Raw genomic sequence first — 20733 nt, forward strand, 5'->3', positions numbered from 1 at the left:
TTCAGACGAGCACCTGCCATGGAAATAATGATAAAACAAGGACAGGCTCGCAACGTCTCTTCTGTGGGAGAGAGGTTGCAGGGTAGAGAAAAGGGCATCCCCCACTAAGCCACGAAGTCTATTTTGTACTCTATCAAGGCAGGATAGGCTGTTTTTAGAAGCTCCTATCCAGATATGGCAGCAGTATTCCATCCTTGGACGTACTTGGTTTCTATATAGATAGAGAATTGCATCAGTAGTGAGATATCTTCTGGAGCGGTAGAAGGATCCCACCATCTTTTCAGCGACCTTGGCAACAGACTTGATGTACGTGTTCCATTTCAGATCAGGAGTAAAGGTCAAACCCAGAAGCTTGTCAAAACACGAGGCCTCTCCCAGACGAGAGCCATCCATCCCAATTGATGCCAGATGGGGATCAGAGCGTTGATGATGTAAGGATAGGAGTTTGGTTCAGGAATATGAGCGCAGCTAATCTTCTAAGATTTGTTAACGATGAACCTACATTGGCCCGAAGTTGGCGCTTTAGTTAAAAGTACTGTCAAGTATCTGTTCTGATATTAGACTTCATATTTACGTACTAGATGAAGAAATCATTCTAGATTCTTGGCAATTTGTATTTTTTTTTTTCAATCCAACTTAAAAACAAACAAACAAACAAAAACAATCTGTCTTATTCAACCGTCGTAGGGGGAGAAGGGAAGTAAATAAAACGGAAAAATCTGCAGTGTTTGCCCCGGGATACAGTGGCTCTAGGATACGTTTTTTTCAGGTTACGATGGAATACGGTGTTTTTCCGACTCTTGGTTATAGTATTTGCTCCGTCTTACGATTTTATTTATGTTATTTGATTATATATATGTTTGTATTATATGCTGTACTGTATTTTTTTTTTTTTTACTAATCTTTAATGGCGTATCCCGGGGGTTCTCCTGTACTTATATCTGGTCCTATTTGTAAGATATTTACAGCAAGAACTCGTCTTTCATAACACTTCAATAAAACTTTCCTTTCTATCTAAATAGAATTTCTTTCCCAGAACTTCGCACATAACGAACACAGGACTGCTTCTCAGCTAAATGAATGTCTTCAAATTCAATATTCAAAGATTTTTCATATTCAGTTGCCATACATAAACTTTTGTTCATTCCGTTAATCATTTTTTATCTTATTTTATTCATTAGAAAACTGTCAATATATCCATCTAGTTCATCCGTATCCTCGAGTAATTTGGCCTTGATACAGTTACCCATGAGTAAAGAAAAAATGTTTTCTTAATATATGTGTACTTATAAGTTAAAGCGATAGTTAAACACTAAAACAAAAAAATACACTTAAAATGTTTACGTTAAAACAATTAAGGAACACTCCACAAGACCACATTAGGATCTTCAGAGCCAGAAAAGAGTCACCGATTTTTAAATAAACCCCTATAGAAATTAGAAATGGGGTCACCGGTCTTTAACAAAGCTCTATAGAGATCGCCGATCATTAAATAAGCCCTATAGAAATTGGCCTATAAATATTTTATATTGGATTTTCTGTTTATGTTTTTTTTAATGACGCTTTAATAAAATTTTATATACATATGCATTTTAAAATTTTGAAACATCCAAAATTAGTTTAAAACTTTTAGTATCTAAATTGTGAGGTAGATCCATTTTAAAATATGACGGTTATTAACATATAAAAATGCAACGTTTATATACGTGTGTGGGTGTAGTATGAATTTTTTAATTACATTTTCACCCCAAACAAGGCACATTGCCACTTTGATGTAGGGGGCTACTACCAGGGACATAAGCTACAGGGGTACTATGTGGGGAGTTGAGCAGCAAGATGTCAGTTCACGTTACACTTGAACTTCTGCGTGTCAGTACAGTTTGGGAAGCAGCGACCCGGAAGTGAATTCCAAAGTCTAGTGCTTCTGGTGAAGAAACTACTGGAGTAGAAGGCTCTCTTACATCTAGGGATCTCAACTGTGAAGGGGTGGGATTTTGCTGCTTGTCGGGTTTGTCGGGGGTTTTTTTGTTGAGGGGGTACAAGTGCTTGCAGTTCGTCGGAGCATTCACTGTTACGGTACTTGTAGAACAGGCAGAGGGATGCTACATTTCGTCGATGGGACAGAGGCTGAAGCTTAGATGACAGTTCAGGACCTATCATGTTGGCGACTCTCTTTTGAACCTTGTCTAGGAGTCAGAGACTAGTAGCAGATGCACCAGCCCCAATATGACAACAATACTCCATGCATGGGCGAATGGTGGCCTTATAGAGGTACAGGATACTTTCGGGCGTTAGTAGCTTTCTAGCACGGTAGAGAGAACCTACCTTTTTCGTAGCGGTCCTGGCAATGCTCTCAATGTAATTGTTTCAACTCATGTTTCCTGTGAGCATTAGACTGGGGAGTTTAAAAGTACTTTCAGATAAAGAGTCTTTGTCCATTGCTATTGGTGGTAGAGAAGGTTTCTTGTAGTTATTGACGGAAACAAGTTTAGTCTTGGCAGCATTGAATGTGACAATCCATTTTTGTCCCCATTCCACTACAGATTGGAGGTTGAATTGTTAGAATAAATGGAATGTAGGGCCCATAATTCTCATGCAACGTATAAAAAACGCTTAATTCAAACTTTAAATCCCAAAAGAAAACTTTGTTCGTTAAGTATTAAGCATTTTAACTAATACGCCATTATTTGCGAATGGAAATAGCGACTTTAATAGTCAACTACTCTGAAAAGAAATTAAAAATTTATAAACTTACTTCTCGTTTGTGTTTTCTTTTTATAATAAACCATGAATTTATTAAACGAGTTTAAAAAACATTCGATTCTTCTTGAAATACATTTTTATCGAAATATGTTTATAAATTATATAACGATATATTGTAATTGGTAAACATTTTATGTGCACCCCCCCACACATATATATATGTGTGTGTGTGTGTCTAGAAATTTTATTTTAAAACATTTATTTCTACATACACTTGCTTCCGCATTTTTCAGTTGAGAGAATTATGATACTGTCTCTCGAAGAATTTGAACCCAGGATTTTAACCTCTAAGCCACAATCTATTAACATAAGAGAATAATTTACATTATATATATATATATATATATATATATATATATATACACATATATATATATATATATATATATATATATATATATATATGTATATATAATCGGCGGATATACACTGTAAGTGGAGTCATAACATATTCAAAAGAAGCGACCAAAGCATTGTATTGTGCATGGATTGACGGCTGATTTTAAATTCTCATGAAGGCTTAGCCCTTGTTAAAAGGGATTATAAGTATATATTTTATATAATTTTATAAGTATATATTTTATAAGTATATATCAGGTATATACATAATACTATGTATCAATTTTCTGTACTTACGTCAGTGGTCGATATTACAGTAGAGCTAGATAGTAACTTACATAAAATATAGTATGCTGACCCAACGTTGCCAGGATTGCAGAATGATCAATAAATGTTTCACACTCCCATATCATCGAAATCGATGAAATAACCTATTTTTCAAATCAAATCGATTGAATCCCTGCTTTAATTGGAAACCCCTCACGAAGCACTTTGAGAAAGCTTCACGTGCCTCTCGGAGTTACTATATTCATAATATATTTCAGTCTACATTGCACTGTAGAGAATCTTGATTTCATAAAATTATTTTATATATAATGACTTGTATTTAAGTTTAAAATGCAAAAGTCAAGTATCATGCTTCAATTGTGCTCTAAACAAAACTATTCATTTCGAACGCGCCTTTGCCATATCAAAGAACCTACTGTTGATTTTATATGTTGGGCCTTTCGGCTTGTGCAGTGATAAAACTTAAATTCACTTTTGATGTTAGACTGTGTAAGGTGTTAACGCTGGTCAAAATCGCATGTTCCTTCTTTCATCGGGTTATTTTGATTATCGATACTTATCAAAGGCATTCCGACGCAAAACTTCTCTAAGAACACTGCCAGGCATATAAAGTAACTTCCTGGGAAATGTTATTAAAAAAATGGCCCAGCTGTTTTCGAGTCAATAGGGAACAAACTCAGACACACAAAGTTCCTTTTATATAAAAGTAAAGATAGAGATATATATCGCAATTAAGCTACAAAAATTTTCCGCACTCATCTTAGCGAGGATAACTTTCAGACACTCTGGGGGAGTTGTAGATGTCGAAACACGTGTCAGTGGATAATTATATTTTAAAAACAATATTATTATTATTATTTTTTGCGTTGAATGGTTTCAAAACGTATTTTATACGTGTTCTATTTGATTTGCTTTCAAACAGGAAACCAACCAATTATTCCTTTAACACATGTGCATTTCTGGACTATAAAAAACACAAACCGTTGACCAACAACTAAACAGGCGTGTCCCGCCCAAAAGTACAATCGGTGGGCGTAAGAAAAACATATCTTGACAATGGCGAACTTCTTCGTTGAAATATATCGATAAACATATTTAAATTGATTATTATTTTTTTGCGTTGGATGGCCTCCAAAAGTGTTTCATATACGTGTTCTATTTGATTCCCTATTTACCAACACTTTCAAAACAGGAAACCAACAACATATATATAACTACTTAATTTACTCACATAAATTACTATACGAAAGTATAAATTCATGCGTAAACTTGAAGTATTTACTTCAAAAGTGCTCAATACGTAGGTAGAGCTAGTTAGTAAGTAAGGAAGGCTGCGGTGGATGCTAGAAAGCTGATTGGCTAACAAAAAACTCAATAGAAGGTGCGTATATAAAAACGCGAGACAACCACAAAATTCTCGCATAAGATTGGATGAAACGCGGAATATTCAGTGTCGCTTAATCGCCATATATATTTTATAACTTACTACATATATATATATATATATATATATATATATATATATATATGACAGAGAGAGAGAGGGGTATACAAGATCAACGCAACTTTCCCTCAGAATCTTAATATTGAACGATATTTAATAGTCGACATGATCTTACCAAACGGTAATTGCCCCAGATCCCACATCCAGGTACATCCAAACGGGCACTAAATATATTTAAACTGACATAATTTATATCAACTCTTGATCAATTTATGTTTTTTTTTGTAAACTAACTTGTGATACACAATATAATTTAATGTATGCACATAAAATATGAAGAGATATTTTATATATCGATTTTCAGTATTTACTTCAACAGTGTCCAATGCGTTATTTCAATGAATTTAGAAACTTTTTCAAGATTTTCAGTATTTCCTCTTCTACAGTGTTCAATGCGTTATTTCAATGAATTTAGAAACTTTTTCAAGATTTTCAGTATTTCCTCTTCTACAGTGTCCAATGCGTTATTTCAATGAATTTAAAAACTTTTTCAAGATTTTCAGTATTTACTTTAGCAGTGTCCGATGCGTTATTTCAATAAATTTTAAAAACTTTTTCTCAAGATTTTCATCGATCTGGACGAAACCGAAAATTCATTCTTTTGATAATTTATCAATGTGTTTTATTTGTTTTTCCTTTAGCCGTTTGTTTACACATACAAACTAACCTAGTAAAACGATAAGTATTTGGAATGCTTGCTGAATCGGGGCTCTAAAAGTGCGATTGTTGAAATATGAAGGTTTGATAAAAAATGATTTATTATCAATATCTAAAACAGGCACGTTTTTTCTCGATATTCAATGTAAATAATTGCCTTATGACTCACAAGTAACTGCAGTTCAACCATCGATTAAAGATGGAATGGCGCATTGAAGTAAAGGAATTGAATAATAGATTTTGTCATAAAATAATTGGCAAAAATTATAATACAATCTTAATGCATGTTTTTACCGCCATTTATTTACCTAATTACATTTGATGTTGCATTTAGTGTCCGCCATTTTTATAATGCGTTTTTTTTTGTTTTAATTCATAATATTCAATAATAATTACTGATTTGAAACTTAGCGATTTTCATGAGATAAAATAAAAAAATTAAATGTTACCTACAACACCCGGCGTTGGCCAGGATCGATTAAATAACTTCAGATCTATTTTTTCTCACAGCACATAACACCTTTCTTTTTATTTTATGTGAAGGGATCAAACGATGAAAGTAAATTAGGGTTAACTGAAATAGATTTTGATAATTTGAAGTCTTAAATACACACATGCCATTTCTGGAAACCAATGAAATGCCCACGTTTATTCGTGCTCCAAACCTTTTATTCATATTTCTATCTCCATTTTTTAATTACAAACAACATTATTCAAGACTAGATATTTCATTATTTTAAGTTTTTTTCATTGATAAAAAACAAAAATAATTATATAAAATTAAAACTTAAATATGGTCACTAAAACTAGATTGCCAGCTAGGTCTGGGCAGTCCTCAGAACTAGTGAGTTCTCCTTAGAGCTTACCACTCAAGGAGGTCGGATATATCTCGACAGGGTCAAGCCGATGTCATGAGTAATATAAAAGTAGGAACTCCTTCTTTCGAAGTAGCAAATGGGACTTGTTCGGCCGAAAACAATTTTAATGTTGTTCCTTGTGGAGCTTCATTATGTAAAACTTGTAATCTTATTATTACATCTGAAGAATAGAATTCAAATGCGACTCAAAAAATGTATTCAGTTATTAATCATTCTAAAAATTTGTCATGTAGGTCACAAAATTTAGTCTACCTGTTATCCTGTAAAATTGTAATCTACAATACGTAGGGGAAACTGTAACGCCTCTGAATAAGCGCATGGATTTGCATAGAACTAGTAATAAGGGATGTATTCACGTTATAAAACACTTTAAAGAAACCTGTAGTCAGTCGTCTTTTTCCGTACAAATTATTGAAAGAATAAGGACTAAATCTGATATCTGTAACATGTCGTCGTTTTAAGATTAAGGGAGGTGATGTTTGATCAACACTGCTGGGGAACCATGATTTAATATACTGCTTTGCTTTTAAATCCCCGAAACAGTGTTTCCTGGTAAACAACTGATGATTCCTTAAATTACCATTAGTATTATAGTGGATTCCAGAGAACAAGTTGCTGCAGTGATTGCAGGTTATTAAATGTCTTACAGACTAAATTAGTTCTCAAACGAATGATAAAATAAAAAATTAAATAGTTTTTTTTGTATAGTTTTAAAGGTTAAAAAAACTCCCAAGACTAATATATATATAACTCAGAGGCTAAGTAATGAGGGTGGATAGTTGTAGGTTTTGGTTTCGATTCTAGATGATGCCGCCCCAAGTCGTAACTACTATATATTAGGTTTGATATGATAATCGATAGAGAATTGTGATAAATACGTAATCCGCACGAATTAAATATCTTTAAACGTATTTTACGACCGGGCAACGCTGGACGGCCTGTTAGTATATATATGATTGGATATATCGAGTTATGCCTAGTGATTTTAATGTGGCATTATATTTTTATCTCTACAAATGGTAAGTTACCCACAAAAATTAGGGAAAGAGATATTAAGAAAGTTTGGTGAAGGGCCCACACAGACGGTAGATTAGTGAATGAATCAACGCGATTAAACGTTAGTAAATGTTTTCTTCATAAAATAAATTTGTTTGCCTTTATTTCTCTTTCTCCAAATAAATCGCATAAAATTGTATTCGAAACAGATTAAGTGACGATAGCAGTGTTAGCAGTATTAACCGAGTTTTTTTTTTTATTCTCTCGCTCTAATATTATTAGTCTCCTCTCGCCCTCTTTTCAGCTTGTGCAATTATACGAAACACACAGACGGGGAAATCCGCGTAAAAGTGTGACTTGTTGCGTTTGACAGGGCGAAAAGAAAGGCTGATAAGCAATTGTAAATAAAGAAAAGAAAAATAAACTCTCGGCGCACACGGCCAGGTAAATCTACACGTGTTGCTATCAACATAACAAAAACCAAAGAAGATCCTGTTTGGTTTCTTGTAGTTCTACACTGCACGATGATCGTACATTAGAGTCGAGCGTAAATAATCGGAGAAAAATACTAAAAACAAAAGAAACTTTCAGCCGTGCTATAAATATCATGACAAGTGCTCTATACTAGTTTCACAGAATACTATAATGCTAATTATTGTCTTACACAATGAAGCATATTTACAATTAAGTTTTAACAGCGCTAATGTGGTTTAACAGGAGGATTAATGGGGGTTGAATTCTTTGTTGGGATTAAAGATAAGTTTTATGCGTTTTTTTTTTTTTAGCGAATTGTGAATGATTTGAAATGAAGTTTGAAGCATAACTCCAGGGTTTCACGCTCGATACTTACAAAATGTATTTACCAAATTACACGTTTAAATAATGACTTTAAAACACATATTTGGTCTAGAAAAGATTAATACTTGAGTTTGGATTTCAAAGTAATTTCTGGCTTGGATAAAATTTTAACGATCACTTTCGAAAGCTTGCACTTATCGTAACGACGTAAACACCAAGTAAAAATCATGAACAGTTAACACTCGATAATCTGTAAACACACAAAAAACGCACAATTTATACCAAACGCACTAGAATACAATTTTGGAGCTTAGGCATTTATTTTACCGAGCTATTTAAAAAATATTATTTTCAAATTAAATTAAAGCTTTAGGAGATCTTATTTTTATAAATTTGTTAGGTGAAAATACAGAATAGTTAAAAGAAAAAACAACCCTCTCCCTATGTATTTCTAAATAATGACGTTAATTTTTCAGCACGATAACTTAGTGCATAAGTACCGATAATTCGTAATCTAACCTGCAAAGTTTTATCCTTTTTATTCGATCTTTTCTCTAAAACATTTCTTCTTAATAATCGACATTTATTGACTGTTACAACCTAACTACATATTCATAAATAACCTCCTGATAAAATTGTCTCAGAGATGGGTATATATGCTAATGACACCACTCTCTATAACAGGAAGGAGAGGAAAACAAATGCACACAAGAAATGGCAGAAACACAAGAGGATGACCTCCAATCTGTAGTGGAATGGGAACGAAAATGGATGGTTACATTCAATGCTGCTAAGACTAAGCTTGTTTCCTTCAATAATTACAAGAACTCTTCTTTACCACCAATGGAAATGACCAAGAACACATTACCTGAAAGTACTTTTAAACTCCTCTGTCCAACGTTCACATGTAACATGAACTGAAATAGATACATTGAGAAGGCTGCTACAGATAAGGTGGGCTCTCTCTACCATGCTAGAAAGCTACCTACACCTGAAAGTATCCTGTACCTCTATAAGGCCACCATTCGCCCATGTATGGAGCATTGTTACCACTGATGCATCTGCTGCTTGTCTCTCACCCCTGGACAGGGTTCAAAAGAGAGTAGCAAACCTAATAGGCCATGAACAGTCATCTAAGCTTCAGCCTCTGTCCTACCGACAAAATGTTGCATCCCTTTGCCTGTTCTACAAGTACTTTAATGTTGAATGCTCTGACGAACTACAAGTACTTGTGCCCCCTCGACGTAAATACTTCCGACAAGCAGCTAAATCCCACCCCTACACAGTAGAGATCCTTAGGCGTAAGAAAGACTTCTACTCCAATAGTGTCTTCCCCAGAACTGCTAGACTTTGGAACTCCCTTCCGGGATTCTGTTTTCCCAACTGTACTGACATGCAGAAGTTCAAGTGTAATGTGAACAAACATCTTGCTATTTATCTCCCTTCATAATATCCCTGCAACTTATGTCCCCGATAGTAGCCCCAATCCTACTTCAAAGTGGCACTGTGCCTTGTTTGAGGTGAAATTGAATTAGAAAAAAATATCTTGGCTGCCACTAAACGTGTAAAATAGTAAAAAAAAAGTGAAATAAAAAGCGAGTTCTTGTCCCGAATTCTCCCTATATAAAAAAAGGAAAAATCTGTATGGATGTATCCGTGACGAAACTAAAAATATCGTATTCCAAAAATTTCGTGAATTGATCAAGTAGTTTTATTTTTATGAGGAAAATAACTTTTCAGAATTAATGGGAATTCGTTGTCATTACAACATAAACATCGCAAGTTTGAATTCTTAAGTTTTCCTTTTCAACTGGTTTTAAAAGCGGTGGACAAGACAGACATTTTTCTGTTACTCATAAAATTTGATTTTCTTATTTAAAATAATACTTGATCAATTTGCGTCATCTTTGGAATGTGATGTTTTCGTTTTGTCACAGGTACATGCCCATATAGATTCCCCATTTTTTTTAATCTAGAGGAAATTCTGAACGGGAACCAAAAGTATCAGAAGCGTTAAAATGTAGTAAAAATCTTGCATTCTACGACATTTAATATAAAACGTTTTAGTTTATCAAGTATTAACTAATCTATTAAGAGTGCATAATACGGATCGTGCTGAAATAAAAAGTATTTAGAAACCCATTATTAACATTGGGAGAGGAGCGCGTTTTTACTATTTTGTATTGTCACTTAAATTTAGATCGAAGTTGAAAATCCTATCTACAAAATAGCACGGTCGGTACACTATTCTGCGAGTTTAGTCGGTCGACATTTAAAAAGCTTAGATCCTTTAAATTGGCGGGTAAAACGTAAATACTATTCAAGTTTATCAGCGAAAGTGGAGTTCCCTTGAAAACCAATACAAACGGTATTTTCTGATTTTGTAGTTTTGGTCGTCAAACAAATGTGTAAAATTTGAAGAAATGTTTAGATTTAAACGCGACTTGCGAGAATATTTTGATCAATATAAAAATTGTTCATCCTCTCTTATTTGTTCCGGAACTCTTTAGTTTTGGAGGGTAGACCATTGTAATGATATATATTATCAAACCACATTATTCATACCACTTAGATAAATATATTTCATTTCATTTTTATCAAATAAATATATTTCATTTCATCTGTTCGTGTCGAAAAACCATAAAAAAATGATGCATTTTATTTGAAGTAAAATTTGAAAATTATGGGAATTAAATAAAACGGTAAAATATTCGGGAGTAAAAGTAGAAGTACCAGAAGTATTTCCAGAAAACGCCAGGTGGGGTTCCAGGGGTTGCTAAAGACTTTTCAATAAATACACTTACATTATATCTACTCAATTTTGGAGTTTTACCCTAAAACTTCAATAAAAATATTAAGCAGGAAGTGTCATGAGCTTGGTTTAAAAGGGTCATGTACCCTTTTTTGTTTCAATTTCGGACAAACCAAGTAATTTTACTTTTAATTAAAATAGAAAAAAATCTTCATTGTTATTGGTTAGCCAACAACAGGCAAATGTATTTTAAAAGAAAAGTCGGGGAATTTAGCAAAGATATTTGGATTTACTAACTCATTTGTGAAATATTTGAATTGAAACGAAGTTATAAGCCATATAAGTTACAATAAATATTAGTTATGAACAAAGTAGCCATCTTTTAAGTCAGAAGAAACAAGTTTTAATGTAAATAAGATGCTAAAGAGAATGACTACTTTGCTCAGAATTAAAAGGTTAATTAAAAGACATAACGTTAAATAGTAAAGCATTGTTGCAAATGGAAATACACAAGAAATGTTTGGACTAATTTGCCAACTGAACATCAAGAAAAATAATATCGCTCATATTAATGTTCACCTGTTGACAATAAACTCACGAGTGTAAAGATTTAAAATTTAACAGAAAATCGATATTAATATTGGTACTCATGTAGAGAGTGATCCGTGCTGTTTTTGAGTACTACTGCAGAGAGTGATCCGGACGTAAATAATAACGTTATTATTTAAAAAGCCATTCTTAACATGGGGAGGAGAGGGTGTTTTGTACCTATTCTGTACATTAACCTTACAATTGAATACAAAAAACGGTGCTAGTGCAGAGAATGATCCGCGTTATTTTTTAAATCGTATTTTAAAGTTTTAGGATATGTTTTTTTTTAATTCAATTGTAAGGGTGAAGTATACAATAGGTACAAAACACCCTCCCCATGTTAAGAATGGCTTTTTAAATAATAACGTTATTATTTACGTCCGGATCACTCTCTGCACTAGTACCCAAAAAACACATCATAAAACTTTAATTAAACGTGGAAATACGATTTTTAAAAAAATAGCGCGGATCACTCTCTGCATTAGCACCTTAATATTTTTTGAACGTCCGGTTGTGATTCAAAGAATTAAAACTAGGAATTCAGGTTTTGCTATCGATTAGAAAAAAAAACAACACACGGTGTCATCCTAAACAAACATCTTACCATGAGCCTTAGCAAATACTGTGATTGCGGATCAAATTTTGTTCACATTACGTTTAAATTTCAGTATGTTAATACAGTCAGGGAAACAGAGAGAAAGCAGAGAATATCGAAGGCAAGCGGCCCAAGAAAATAAGCATGTGCAACAAAGTTTTTCGGCATTTAGGACCCTTACAGTTAAGGTCGGGGATTTTGCTATTTGTTGGTGCAGTAAATTCGTTTAAGCAAATTCCGTGGAAATACTTGTAAAGTAAGCATATAAATAAATAATAAAATAGAAATAATAAAAGTAAGCATATAAATGCAACATTGCAGTAATAGGACTGGAGCTCAAGCTTCGCAGAAACTGTGGGACCTTATTAGAGACTCATGTGCGCCATGCACAAGAAAGGTGGTTGGAGGACTACCATACATTTCTCGCGGTTGTTGAACGCAGATTTGTGTAACAAATTTCGATGAATAACAATTATATTCCACTTCGCAAAAAAAGTTTCACTTTTATTTTAAAGTGTTTGTGGCAATCATGTTGTATGGTTAACACAACAAAAATATTACAGGGGGGTGCAATAATGTTAGCAAGCACGTTAAAATTTATTTTTCTAACAACCTGTAGATATTTAAAACTATTTACGGTTTATAAGTTTTATTGTTTCAAAATTTATTTCGTTATTTTAACTTAGATTAACGCGATTCCAGTCAAATATTTTGAAGTGGTTGCTAATATAAAGATTAAAATATAAAAACTTTTTTATGATAACACTAACCCCAAGTTCGAGGATGGTTTCCAGTTGGATTAGTGTAACTTTTCTAAACCTGAAATTAGCGACAATTTCTAAAAGAAATTGAATTTTTTTTTATTTATGACCGGCTCAAACAAACAAATAAAAAAAAACATAAATAAATCTTGCAGTTTCAGAAGTTTAACACTATAATGGTCGGTCGAAAATATGTTTATGAATTCGATAAAAGTCCTTGTATATTTGTTATTTCTCGACTGTTAAATATAAGATATGAATGCTGTTTTTGTAATAGTACAACACCACATGCATGCTCATTGACATAAAATCGTTTTGCTTTGGTTTAGGAGCTCCAATGAACCGTAATAAAAGACTTTATAAAAAAAAGGATAAATTACTTTAGCGTTGACAGTTAAACGCTCTTAAAATCTCATTCGTATTCTTACAGTTTATATAAAAGGCTGCTGCAAATAAGGCGGGTTCCCTCTATTGAGCTAGAAAACTACTCACACCTGAGAGTATCGTATACTCCTATAAAGCCTATATTCGCCCATGTATGGAGTATTATTGCTACATCTGGGATGGTGCATCTACCACTAGTCTAGCTCAAAGAATTGGTGCTTATGTATTTTTGGTACCGCGCTATTTTAAAATAGCTTTCTTATTTTCAGCTTAAATTCAAGTTTCGCGATATCTTTTTTTAATTAAATTGTTAGGTGGAAGCACAGAATAGTTACAAATCACTCTCCCCTCCCCATGTTAAGAATGGCTTTCAAAATAACGTTATTTCAGCATGGTACCAAAGAGTGTTCAATCTAGTATGTCCCACTTTGTCAACTAAGCACTAACCCTTGTTGCAATGTTGCATCTCTGTGCCTGTTTTACAAATATTTTAATGGAATGTGCTCTGATGAACTCGTTGCACTTGTGCCCCCTCGATGTACATATCCCCAACTAACCTGCTTAGCAACAAAATCTCCCCCTTCACTGCTGAAATCCCTAAATGCCAGAAAGCTTTCTACTGTAATAGTTTCTTCCTTCGAACAGATAGACTTTGGAATTCCCTATCTACCGCCTGCTTCCCTGACTGTACTTATATCTAGAAGCTAAAATGTAACATAAAACATCTTGTTAATCTTTCCTAGCTATAATCCTAAACAGTAGCCCTCTTTACTCCCTAGTGGCGACATGTCTTGTTAGGGGGTCAACTTGAGTGAAAAAAAATCAACAAAACTTCGTCTAGCTACAAACATTGTGAACATATACACTTCTTCGTGTGTAATTGGGACTAAACGAACTTCTACACGAAAAAGTTTATGTCCATAAAGTGTCCGTCTGTAGAACACAATACTTTAGGCTACTTCCCAGCCAAGTACTACATTGTCATTTTCAAAACCAATGCTAACAAACATTAAGCAATCAATTTCAGATGGAACCATCATCTGTAATCCTCAACGTGTTTATCTGAGCACCTGACACAAACCATTAACCCTTGTACTCGAGTGGCCTTTGCATCTTGATAGTCGGTGACGAGATAGCAAAGAAAAAATATCGGACACGATAATTACGTTGTAGTTTTAAACATGCGAATGTGATCTTGAAGACTAAACTGTCAATTCGAAAGCATATTTTTCTAGAATTATTACATTTAGAAATCCACGTAGTTATGGTTTATTTGTAGTTATTTAAAAAAAAACCCAAAACACGTGATTTTCAAACGCACAAATATTACCATAACAAAATAAGCAAAAAAAAAAAAAAAAAAAAAAGCTTTAGTTCTTTCTTTTTCGAAATCAAAATACATCGTGAATCTCTGTTACGCTTGACAGTTTGAATTGTATTGTGAAGTTACTGATCCGCGCTATTTTTGAAATCGTATTTCCAAGGTTAAAGTTTTATTTTATTCAATTGTAAGGTTAAAGTACAGAATATGTACAAAACACCCTCCCCTCCCATGTTAAGAATGGCTTTTTAAATAATAATGTTATTATTTCGACACGGATCACTAAGTGCAGGAGTACCAAAAATTCGTTTTTACGATATTTTTTTAAATTAAATTGTTAGGTGAAATAGCTCGTGTTAAGAATGGGTTTCTGAATAATAACGTTATTTAGTAGATGCACCGGTAACTTACATCTATATAAAAATGAGTTGCCTACAGCAACATCTCAAAGCGATTTTTCAATAATAAATAAATTACAAAACATTTTTCATAAAATAAAGTTAAAGTGCTGCTACAGAATTTGCACCGAAGAAACGTGACTTAAGAAAAAAACAAAAAAATGCTAAAACTTAAGTTTAAAAAAAGTTCACCTCAAATTCTGTGAAAGTAGCAACGTTCATAGAAATGTACTTAATTGTGGAAATTAATTTGTGCGTAAGTTTTCACTTCATCGACACGATATCTCTTGCTCGGTCGTGTAGAAATAATGTATTCTTAAGCCGGACAGCGGACACAGGTCACAGCACATATATTAGAAACTTATCCCTAAAATAGTTTACATTACAAATCGATGTCTTGGTGGACCTGAATGAGACCCCCTCTATATACTAGCGCCCAATCAACAATAATCTGAAAAAATTGCAAAAACGAAAGCTGTTCTTAACATTGAGATTGGGGGTATTTATTCCGAAAGCTGTTCGGGGGGAGGCTGATTCTCGTTCAGGTTCGCCGATATCTTTAATTACGTGACACCAATTGAATTATTGCAATATTTTTGTTGGCAAAGTTACCTCTTATTTCAGACATGTCGGGGATACGTTCTCGACAGTCAGTTCGACTGTAACCATGTGGCTAACGAGCTGCCGTGTGACTGTTCAGTCTTAGGTGGCCCACCTTCACAGGCTTTACCTTCTCTTTGAGAAGCGTAAAATTTACCGATCTTACCGGGGAGTGCTTAAGCATTTTTGAGAACTGTAGTGGGTTAATCTTAGGGCATTGACTTTACTTTAACACCTGGCCTTGTATATAATTCACGCAGAAAAAAATGGAATAAGCAGAATAATTGCAAAAAATAAAATAAATAAAAAAAAAAATGTGCAAAATTAAGTGTTGGGGTTGTCAAACTTACCTGCTCCCGTCACTAGAACTGTTTCTCCGGAAATATCTTTGCCGTAGATGCAGGCCGGTAAAATAGCTCGTACAATCCCATCAAAGAAATAATAGACGAAGGCCAAAATTGTAATGAGAATCTCCTTAACGAAATCCCAGTCGACCATGTTGAAAACCGCGGGTTAATAAATAAAAGACTAAAGAGTCTTTTTTTTTTATGAAGAAAAGAAAAAAGAAAAAAAAAGAAATATTCAGATCGAAAAAGTTTTTCAAAATTAGAAATATTTTTGTTTAATCATAAAAACAAGTTCTTATTTAAAAATGTCGATTTTTCATTATTAATAAAAATTGACATTTTCTAATTGCGTAAAAACATGGAGTCAGTTTTTGTGTATAGTTTGCTAATTAGTACAATGTTTTTATAATATTTTTGGTTTCAAACGAAAACGAAATCAAGTTTTAACTAATATAGCGTAGACCCGTATGTTAGTAAATTCTTTACCAAAATATTATGAATGGAAAGCCAAAAGACAGAAAGTATAAGAGAGGGAAGGAGAGAGAAATGAATGAGTCGAAAGGTGCCGACCAACTGCGTTATATTTACATTTTCTCGCGTTTTTTAGGGCGACTATCTTTTTTTTTTTGGTGAGTACCGATGTATTTTTAACTGATGCTCACGGATAGGATAGGAATAGGGCACGAGTGAAGTTGAAAATAAGAAACAAGTTAAATGAGTGAAAGGGAGAAGATTTAAATTCTTTTTGTAGTGTTTTTTTACGAATGCGTGTCAAACGCATATACTACAAAGTTAAAGTAAATAGACTTGGCCGAGGATGTGTAAATGACACGCGCGCTTGTGTGTATGCATATACGCTCTCTTTCTCTCTCTCCCTCAGCGTTTTTTTTTTTTTTTATTATGTCTTTTCTTCTTTCTATCTTTGTAATATTAAAGACTAGAGCTTTTTTTATTGTTTGTTTGTACCGGTACTCTTTAAGTAAAGTAAAAAATAATTTAATAGGAGAGGGTTTCCTCTGGAAGGGTCAATCATTTATTTGCACCGTGTGTGTGTGTTTAATTCTTAGTGAATGTAAAAAGTTGATATCATTTCTTTCTTTCTCTCTCTCTCTCTCTCTCTCTCTCTCTATATATATATATATATATATATATATATATGTGTGTGTTTGTGTATATATATGTGTGTATATGTGTGTATATATATATGCATATTTGTGTATGTATATATACGTATGTGCACGTGCACGTTGCAGTTGCACGTGTGTACATATGTATATATCTGTGTATATGCATATGCATGTGTGTAAATATATGTGTGTCAATGTATTCGTATATATGTTTGTGTACATTTAAATATATGAATAGGTGTTCTGTATATATATGTATGTGCAAAAATATGTGTGTATATATATGTAAAATATGTGTATATATATAAATGTGTGTATATATATATATATAAATGTGTGTGTATATATATAAATGTGTGTGTATATATATAAATGTGTGTATATATATATATAAATGTGTGTGTATATATATATATATATATATATATATATATATATATACATATACACACACACACGGTGAGGGCGGTGATGACACTATTGCTGCTACTATTGCTGGGCTGTACTTTTTTACAACACAACCGGTGCCCGGGGGGTTGGGGGAGCGTAACGTGAAAAAGAGTGGGGCGCGGGTTGATGTGAAATATTGGTATATACTAAGATACGCTGCAGTAGTAGTAGTGGTGTTTGTAGTCGAAGTAGTTGTAGAATTTGAAGCGATGCATGTTATCTTTTAAAAAGTTAAATAAAAATTCTGAAAGAAAACAAACAAAAAGAAAACAAAAAAACTTTTTCGTTGGATTTTTTTTCTCCCTCTAAGATGTCCCAACAACATATTGGAGCAAATCATCACCATCTATTACCACGCAACCACACACGCACGTGCGCGCGCGCACACACACACATATGCACAGGTACCACACAATACACTGTACTCTGCATTGCGCTGTAAAGAACCTACAGTTGATTTTATAAAAGTATTTTTCTATAAAGGTTTGAATTGAAGTTTAAAATGCAAAAGTCAAGTATCATGGTTTAATTGTGCTCTAAACAGAAACATTCATTTCGAGCGCGCCCCTATCTTATCAAAGAACATACTGTTGTTTTATATACTGGATCCTTCTGCTTGTGCGGCAATAGAACTTCTCAAATGCACTTGTAATATTATGCTGTATAAGGGTATCAATTTAGTAAAAATCGTTTTTATTTTCGATTACTGATTTTTGATACTTATCAGAGGCATACCGCTGAACGTTCCCAGATACATAAAATACGTTGGTGTGAAATTTTAAAAAATCGTCCCGGCCTTTTCGGAGTCCACAGGGAACGAACTCAACAGACACACATCTAGACAAAGAGACTTTTAAGTAGAGATATTAAAAGATGCCGGATATAGCATTTAATGAAACGCCGTGAAGAAAAGCCGTGAAGAAACGCCGTGAAGAAAAGCCGTGAAGAATGATATATAAGAAAACAAAATGACACATAGGTAGAAATTATTAAAAGAAACCAGAGATTTACCGGTTTCCTTCGGATTATAAAAGTCGTGAGAAAAGGCGAAAAAATTAAATTTATTGAATAACGGTACATCATAGAAAGTAAATTGACGGTACATGGTTTCCAAACGTGTGTAAATATTTGAAAAACAAAGTATGCAGCGCATCCGACAAAAAAGTTAAAATTGGAAAATGGGAATAAAGAAAAAGGAAAGCAAAAGAAACAACTGAAAACATTGATGAAATCTCCATCACTTTTCTACAATTATATAAATGCAACTTTGCGTATGTGTGTGCGTATGAGTTTGTTTTGTATAGACTCCGAAACGACGGACCAGATTTTCTTTTAAATTTACAGAACTTTAGAGGATAAGTCTGGGAGTGATCTTAGTTAAGTTTTGTTTCAGAATACCTCCGACAATTACCGATAATCGATAAGCGAGCCGTTATTTTGATTCATCTATCATCATTAAAGCCATTTTTTCCATGTCCTCGCTTAGCAACAATGATTGAATGACGTGATCTGTAGGTTCAAACTCAGCTGGTAAATTTCTTAATTTTTTTCATTAAGTGCAAAGAATTTTTTAAGACTTGAAAATTTACGTGTTTTTTATTTTATTTTTTATTTTTTTTTAAATTTATTTATTGCATGACGTGGTGTGTAGATTCAAATCCCACACGTAAATTTCTTAAAGTTTTTTTTGTTAACTGGAAAGGAGTTTATATAAATAATTTTATATAAAAAAAAAAAAAGAAAGTAGTTTCACTAGAGTGCAATGTAGAATTACATATTTTGCATTAAGTTACTGCATGGAGACATGCGAAACTTCCTCCCGGGCGATTTCACGGATTTCAATGACAATAAAATTATAGGAGTGTAAAATATTCGTTGATCCCGGCCAACGTCGGGTCTCTCTGCTAGTAAATATAAATGGAACTTTAATCTCGTTCGAAGTTTGTGATGGCATGTCGAATTATACTGCATAGTTTTAGTTTGCTTTCTGCCAAATATTTGATTAAGGAATACGAATAACGAAGAGTTTAAGATGCTAATGAGAGAAGGATTATAGCACTTTTGATGCATTTGCGGTGTGTGAGAAAAGGTTTAGTCTTGAAGACAATGCAGTTTGTAAATTCATAATTTAAAGCGAGATACTGGCTTTGAGATGTTGTTTCTGTTGTATTTGCGGGATTTTACATTTCTGATCTTCTTGCATTTTTCATATGTTTGTCTTTATTCAATGCTTTAAAATGTTTACCTTGTCTGAAGATGTTCGTTGAATCGAACGAAACCGTTAAATCTCTCGTTACGATGATTTCTTTCTGTGTCTAACTTTTCCTTTCACATTTTTCGAATCTATAGGTATAGCAAAATAAACCCAAAAATGTTAAGAAAAGTTTTCACAACGAATTTATGTTTTTATGACTAGTAATTTGTTAATTCGAGACTAAGCTAAGACTAAACTTCTTTCCTTCAACAATTACAAGAAGCTTCTCAGCCATGAATGGTCATGATTAATTATGCGCTACCTGCAAGTCTTTTCGATCAAACTTCTTGATTTTATATACATAGAAAACATGAATTGAAACAAATACAGTGAGAACATTGTCAAGGTTGCTGCAAAAAAGTGGGCTCTCTCTACTGTGCTAGAAAATTACTCACAACTGAGAGTATCCTGGAGTTCTATAAAACCACCATTCACCCATGCAGGGAACATTGCTGTAACATCTTGGCTGGTGCATCTGCCACTAGTCTCTTGCTCTTAGATAAGATCCAAAAAACGGTCTCATCCTAATAAACGCCGTAATGTCATGACGCTTAACGTTTAATACAGACGACCATACGCTGAGTCATAACACATGAAGTGACGCTATCGCACACGAGACCAGCTGACCGACCTTTTCTTATTTCTAAAACAGTGCTCAAGCTTAAGAATTTAATTTCCTAAAGAGGCGACAACATATAAGAGGCCTGGCAAGGACACAGGGGAGACAACCAAGCAAAAAACCCTAAGCAAAAGTCATCCCAAAGCAGCAAAATTCTACCCAGCCTGCTAGGACACTATATATAAAAATGTAGGCAAATTTGGGCATATTTTATTAGTGTGTTCCTTTTTTACCAAATGTAATAAAATTTTAACCATGAGAATTATAATTTTCAAAAAGTGAAGTGGAAAGTGACGTGTCCCTACACGACG

General features: G+C 33.6%; 1 long non-coding RNA gene across 2 annotated transcripts in view; it reads right to left on the bottom strand.

Moving 5' to 3' along the window:
* The window catches only part of LOC145279594 (uncharacterized), a 314581-nt gene extending 297517 nt beyond the window's left edge, over positions 1-17064 (bottom strand). The window contains exon 1 of one of the 2 annotated variants that reach the window (XR_013868405.1): positions 15976-17064. This is a non-coding gene — a long non-coding RNA (uncharacterized LOC145279594). The remainder of the gene's footprint in view (positions 1-15975) is intronic. The other variant, XR_013868406.1, reaches the window with a different exon arrangement.
* Between the last annotated feature and the right edge of the window lie 3669 nt (positions 17065-20733).

The sequence above is a fragment of the Euprymna scolopes genome, chromosome 7, assembly GCF_053919585.1.
Source record: "Euprymna scolopes isolate OS-2025 chromosome 7, ASM5391958v1, whole genome shotgun sequence".
Taxonomy (NCBI): Eukaryota; Metazoa; Mollusca; class Cephalopoda; order Sepiida; family Sepiolidae; genus Euprymna; species Euprymna scolopes.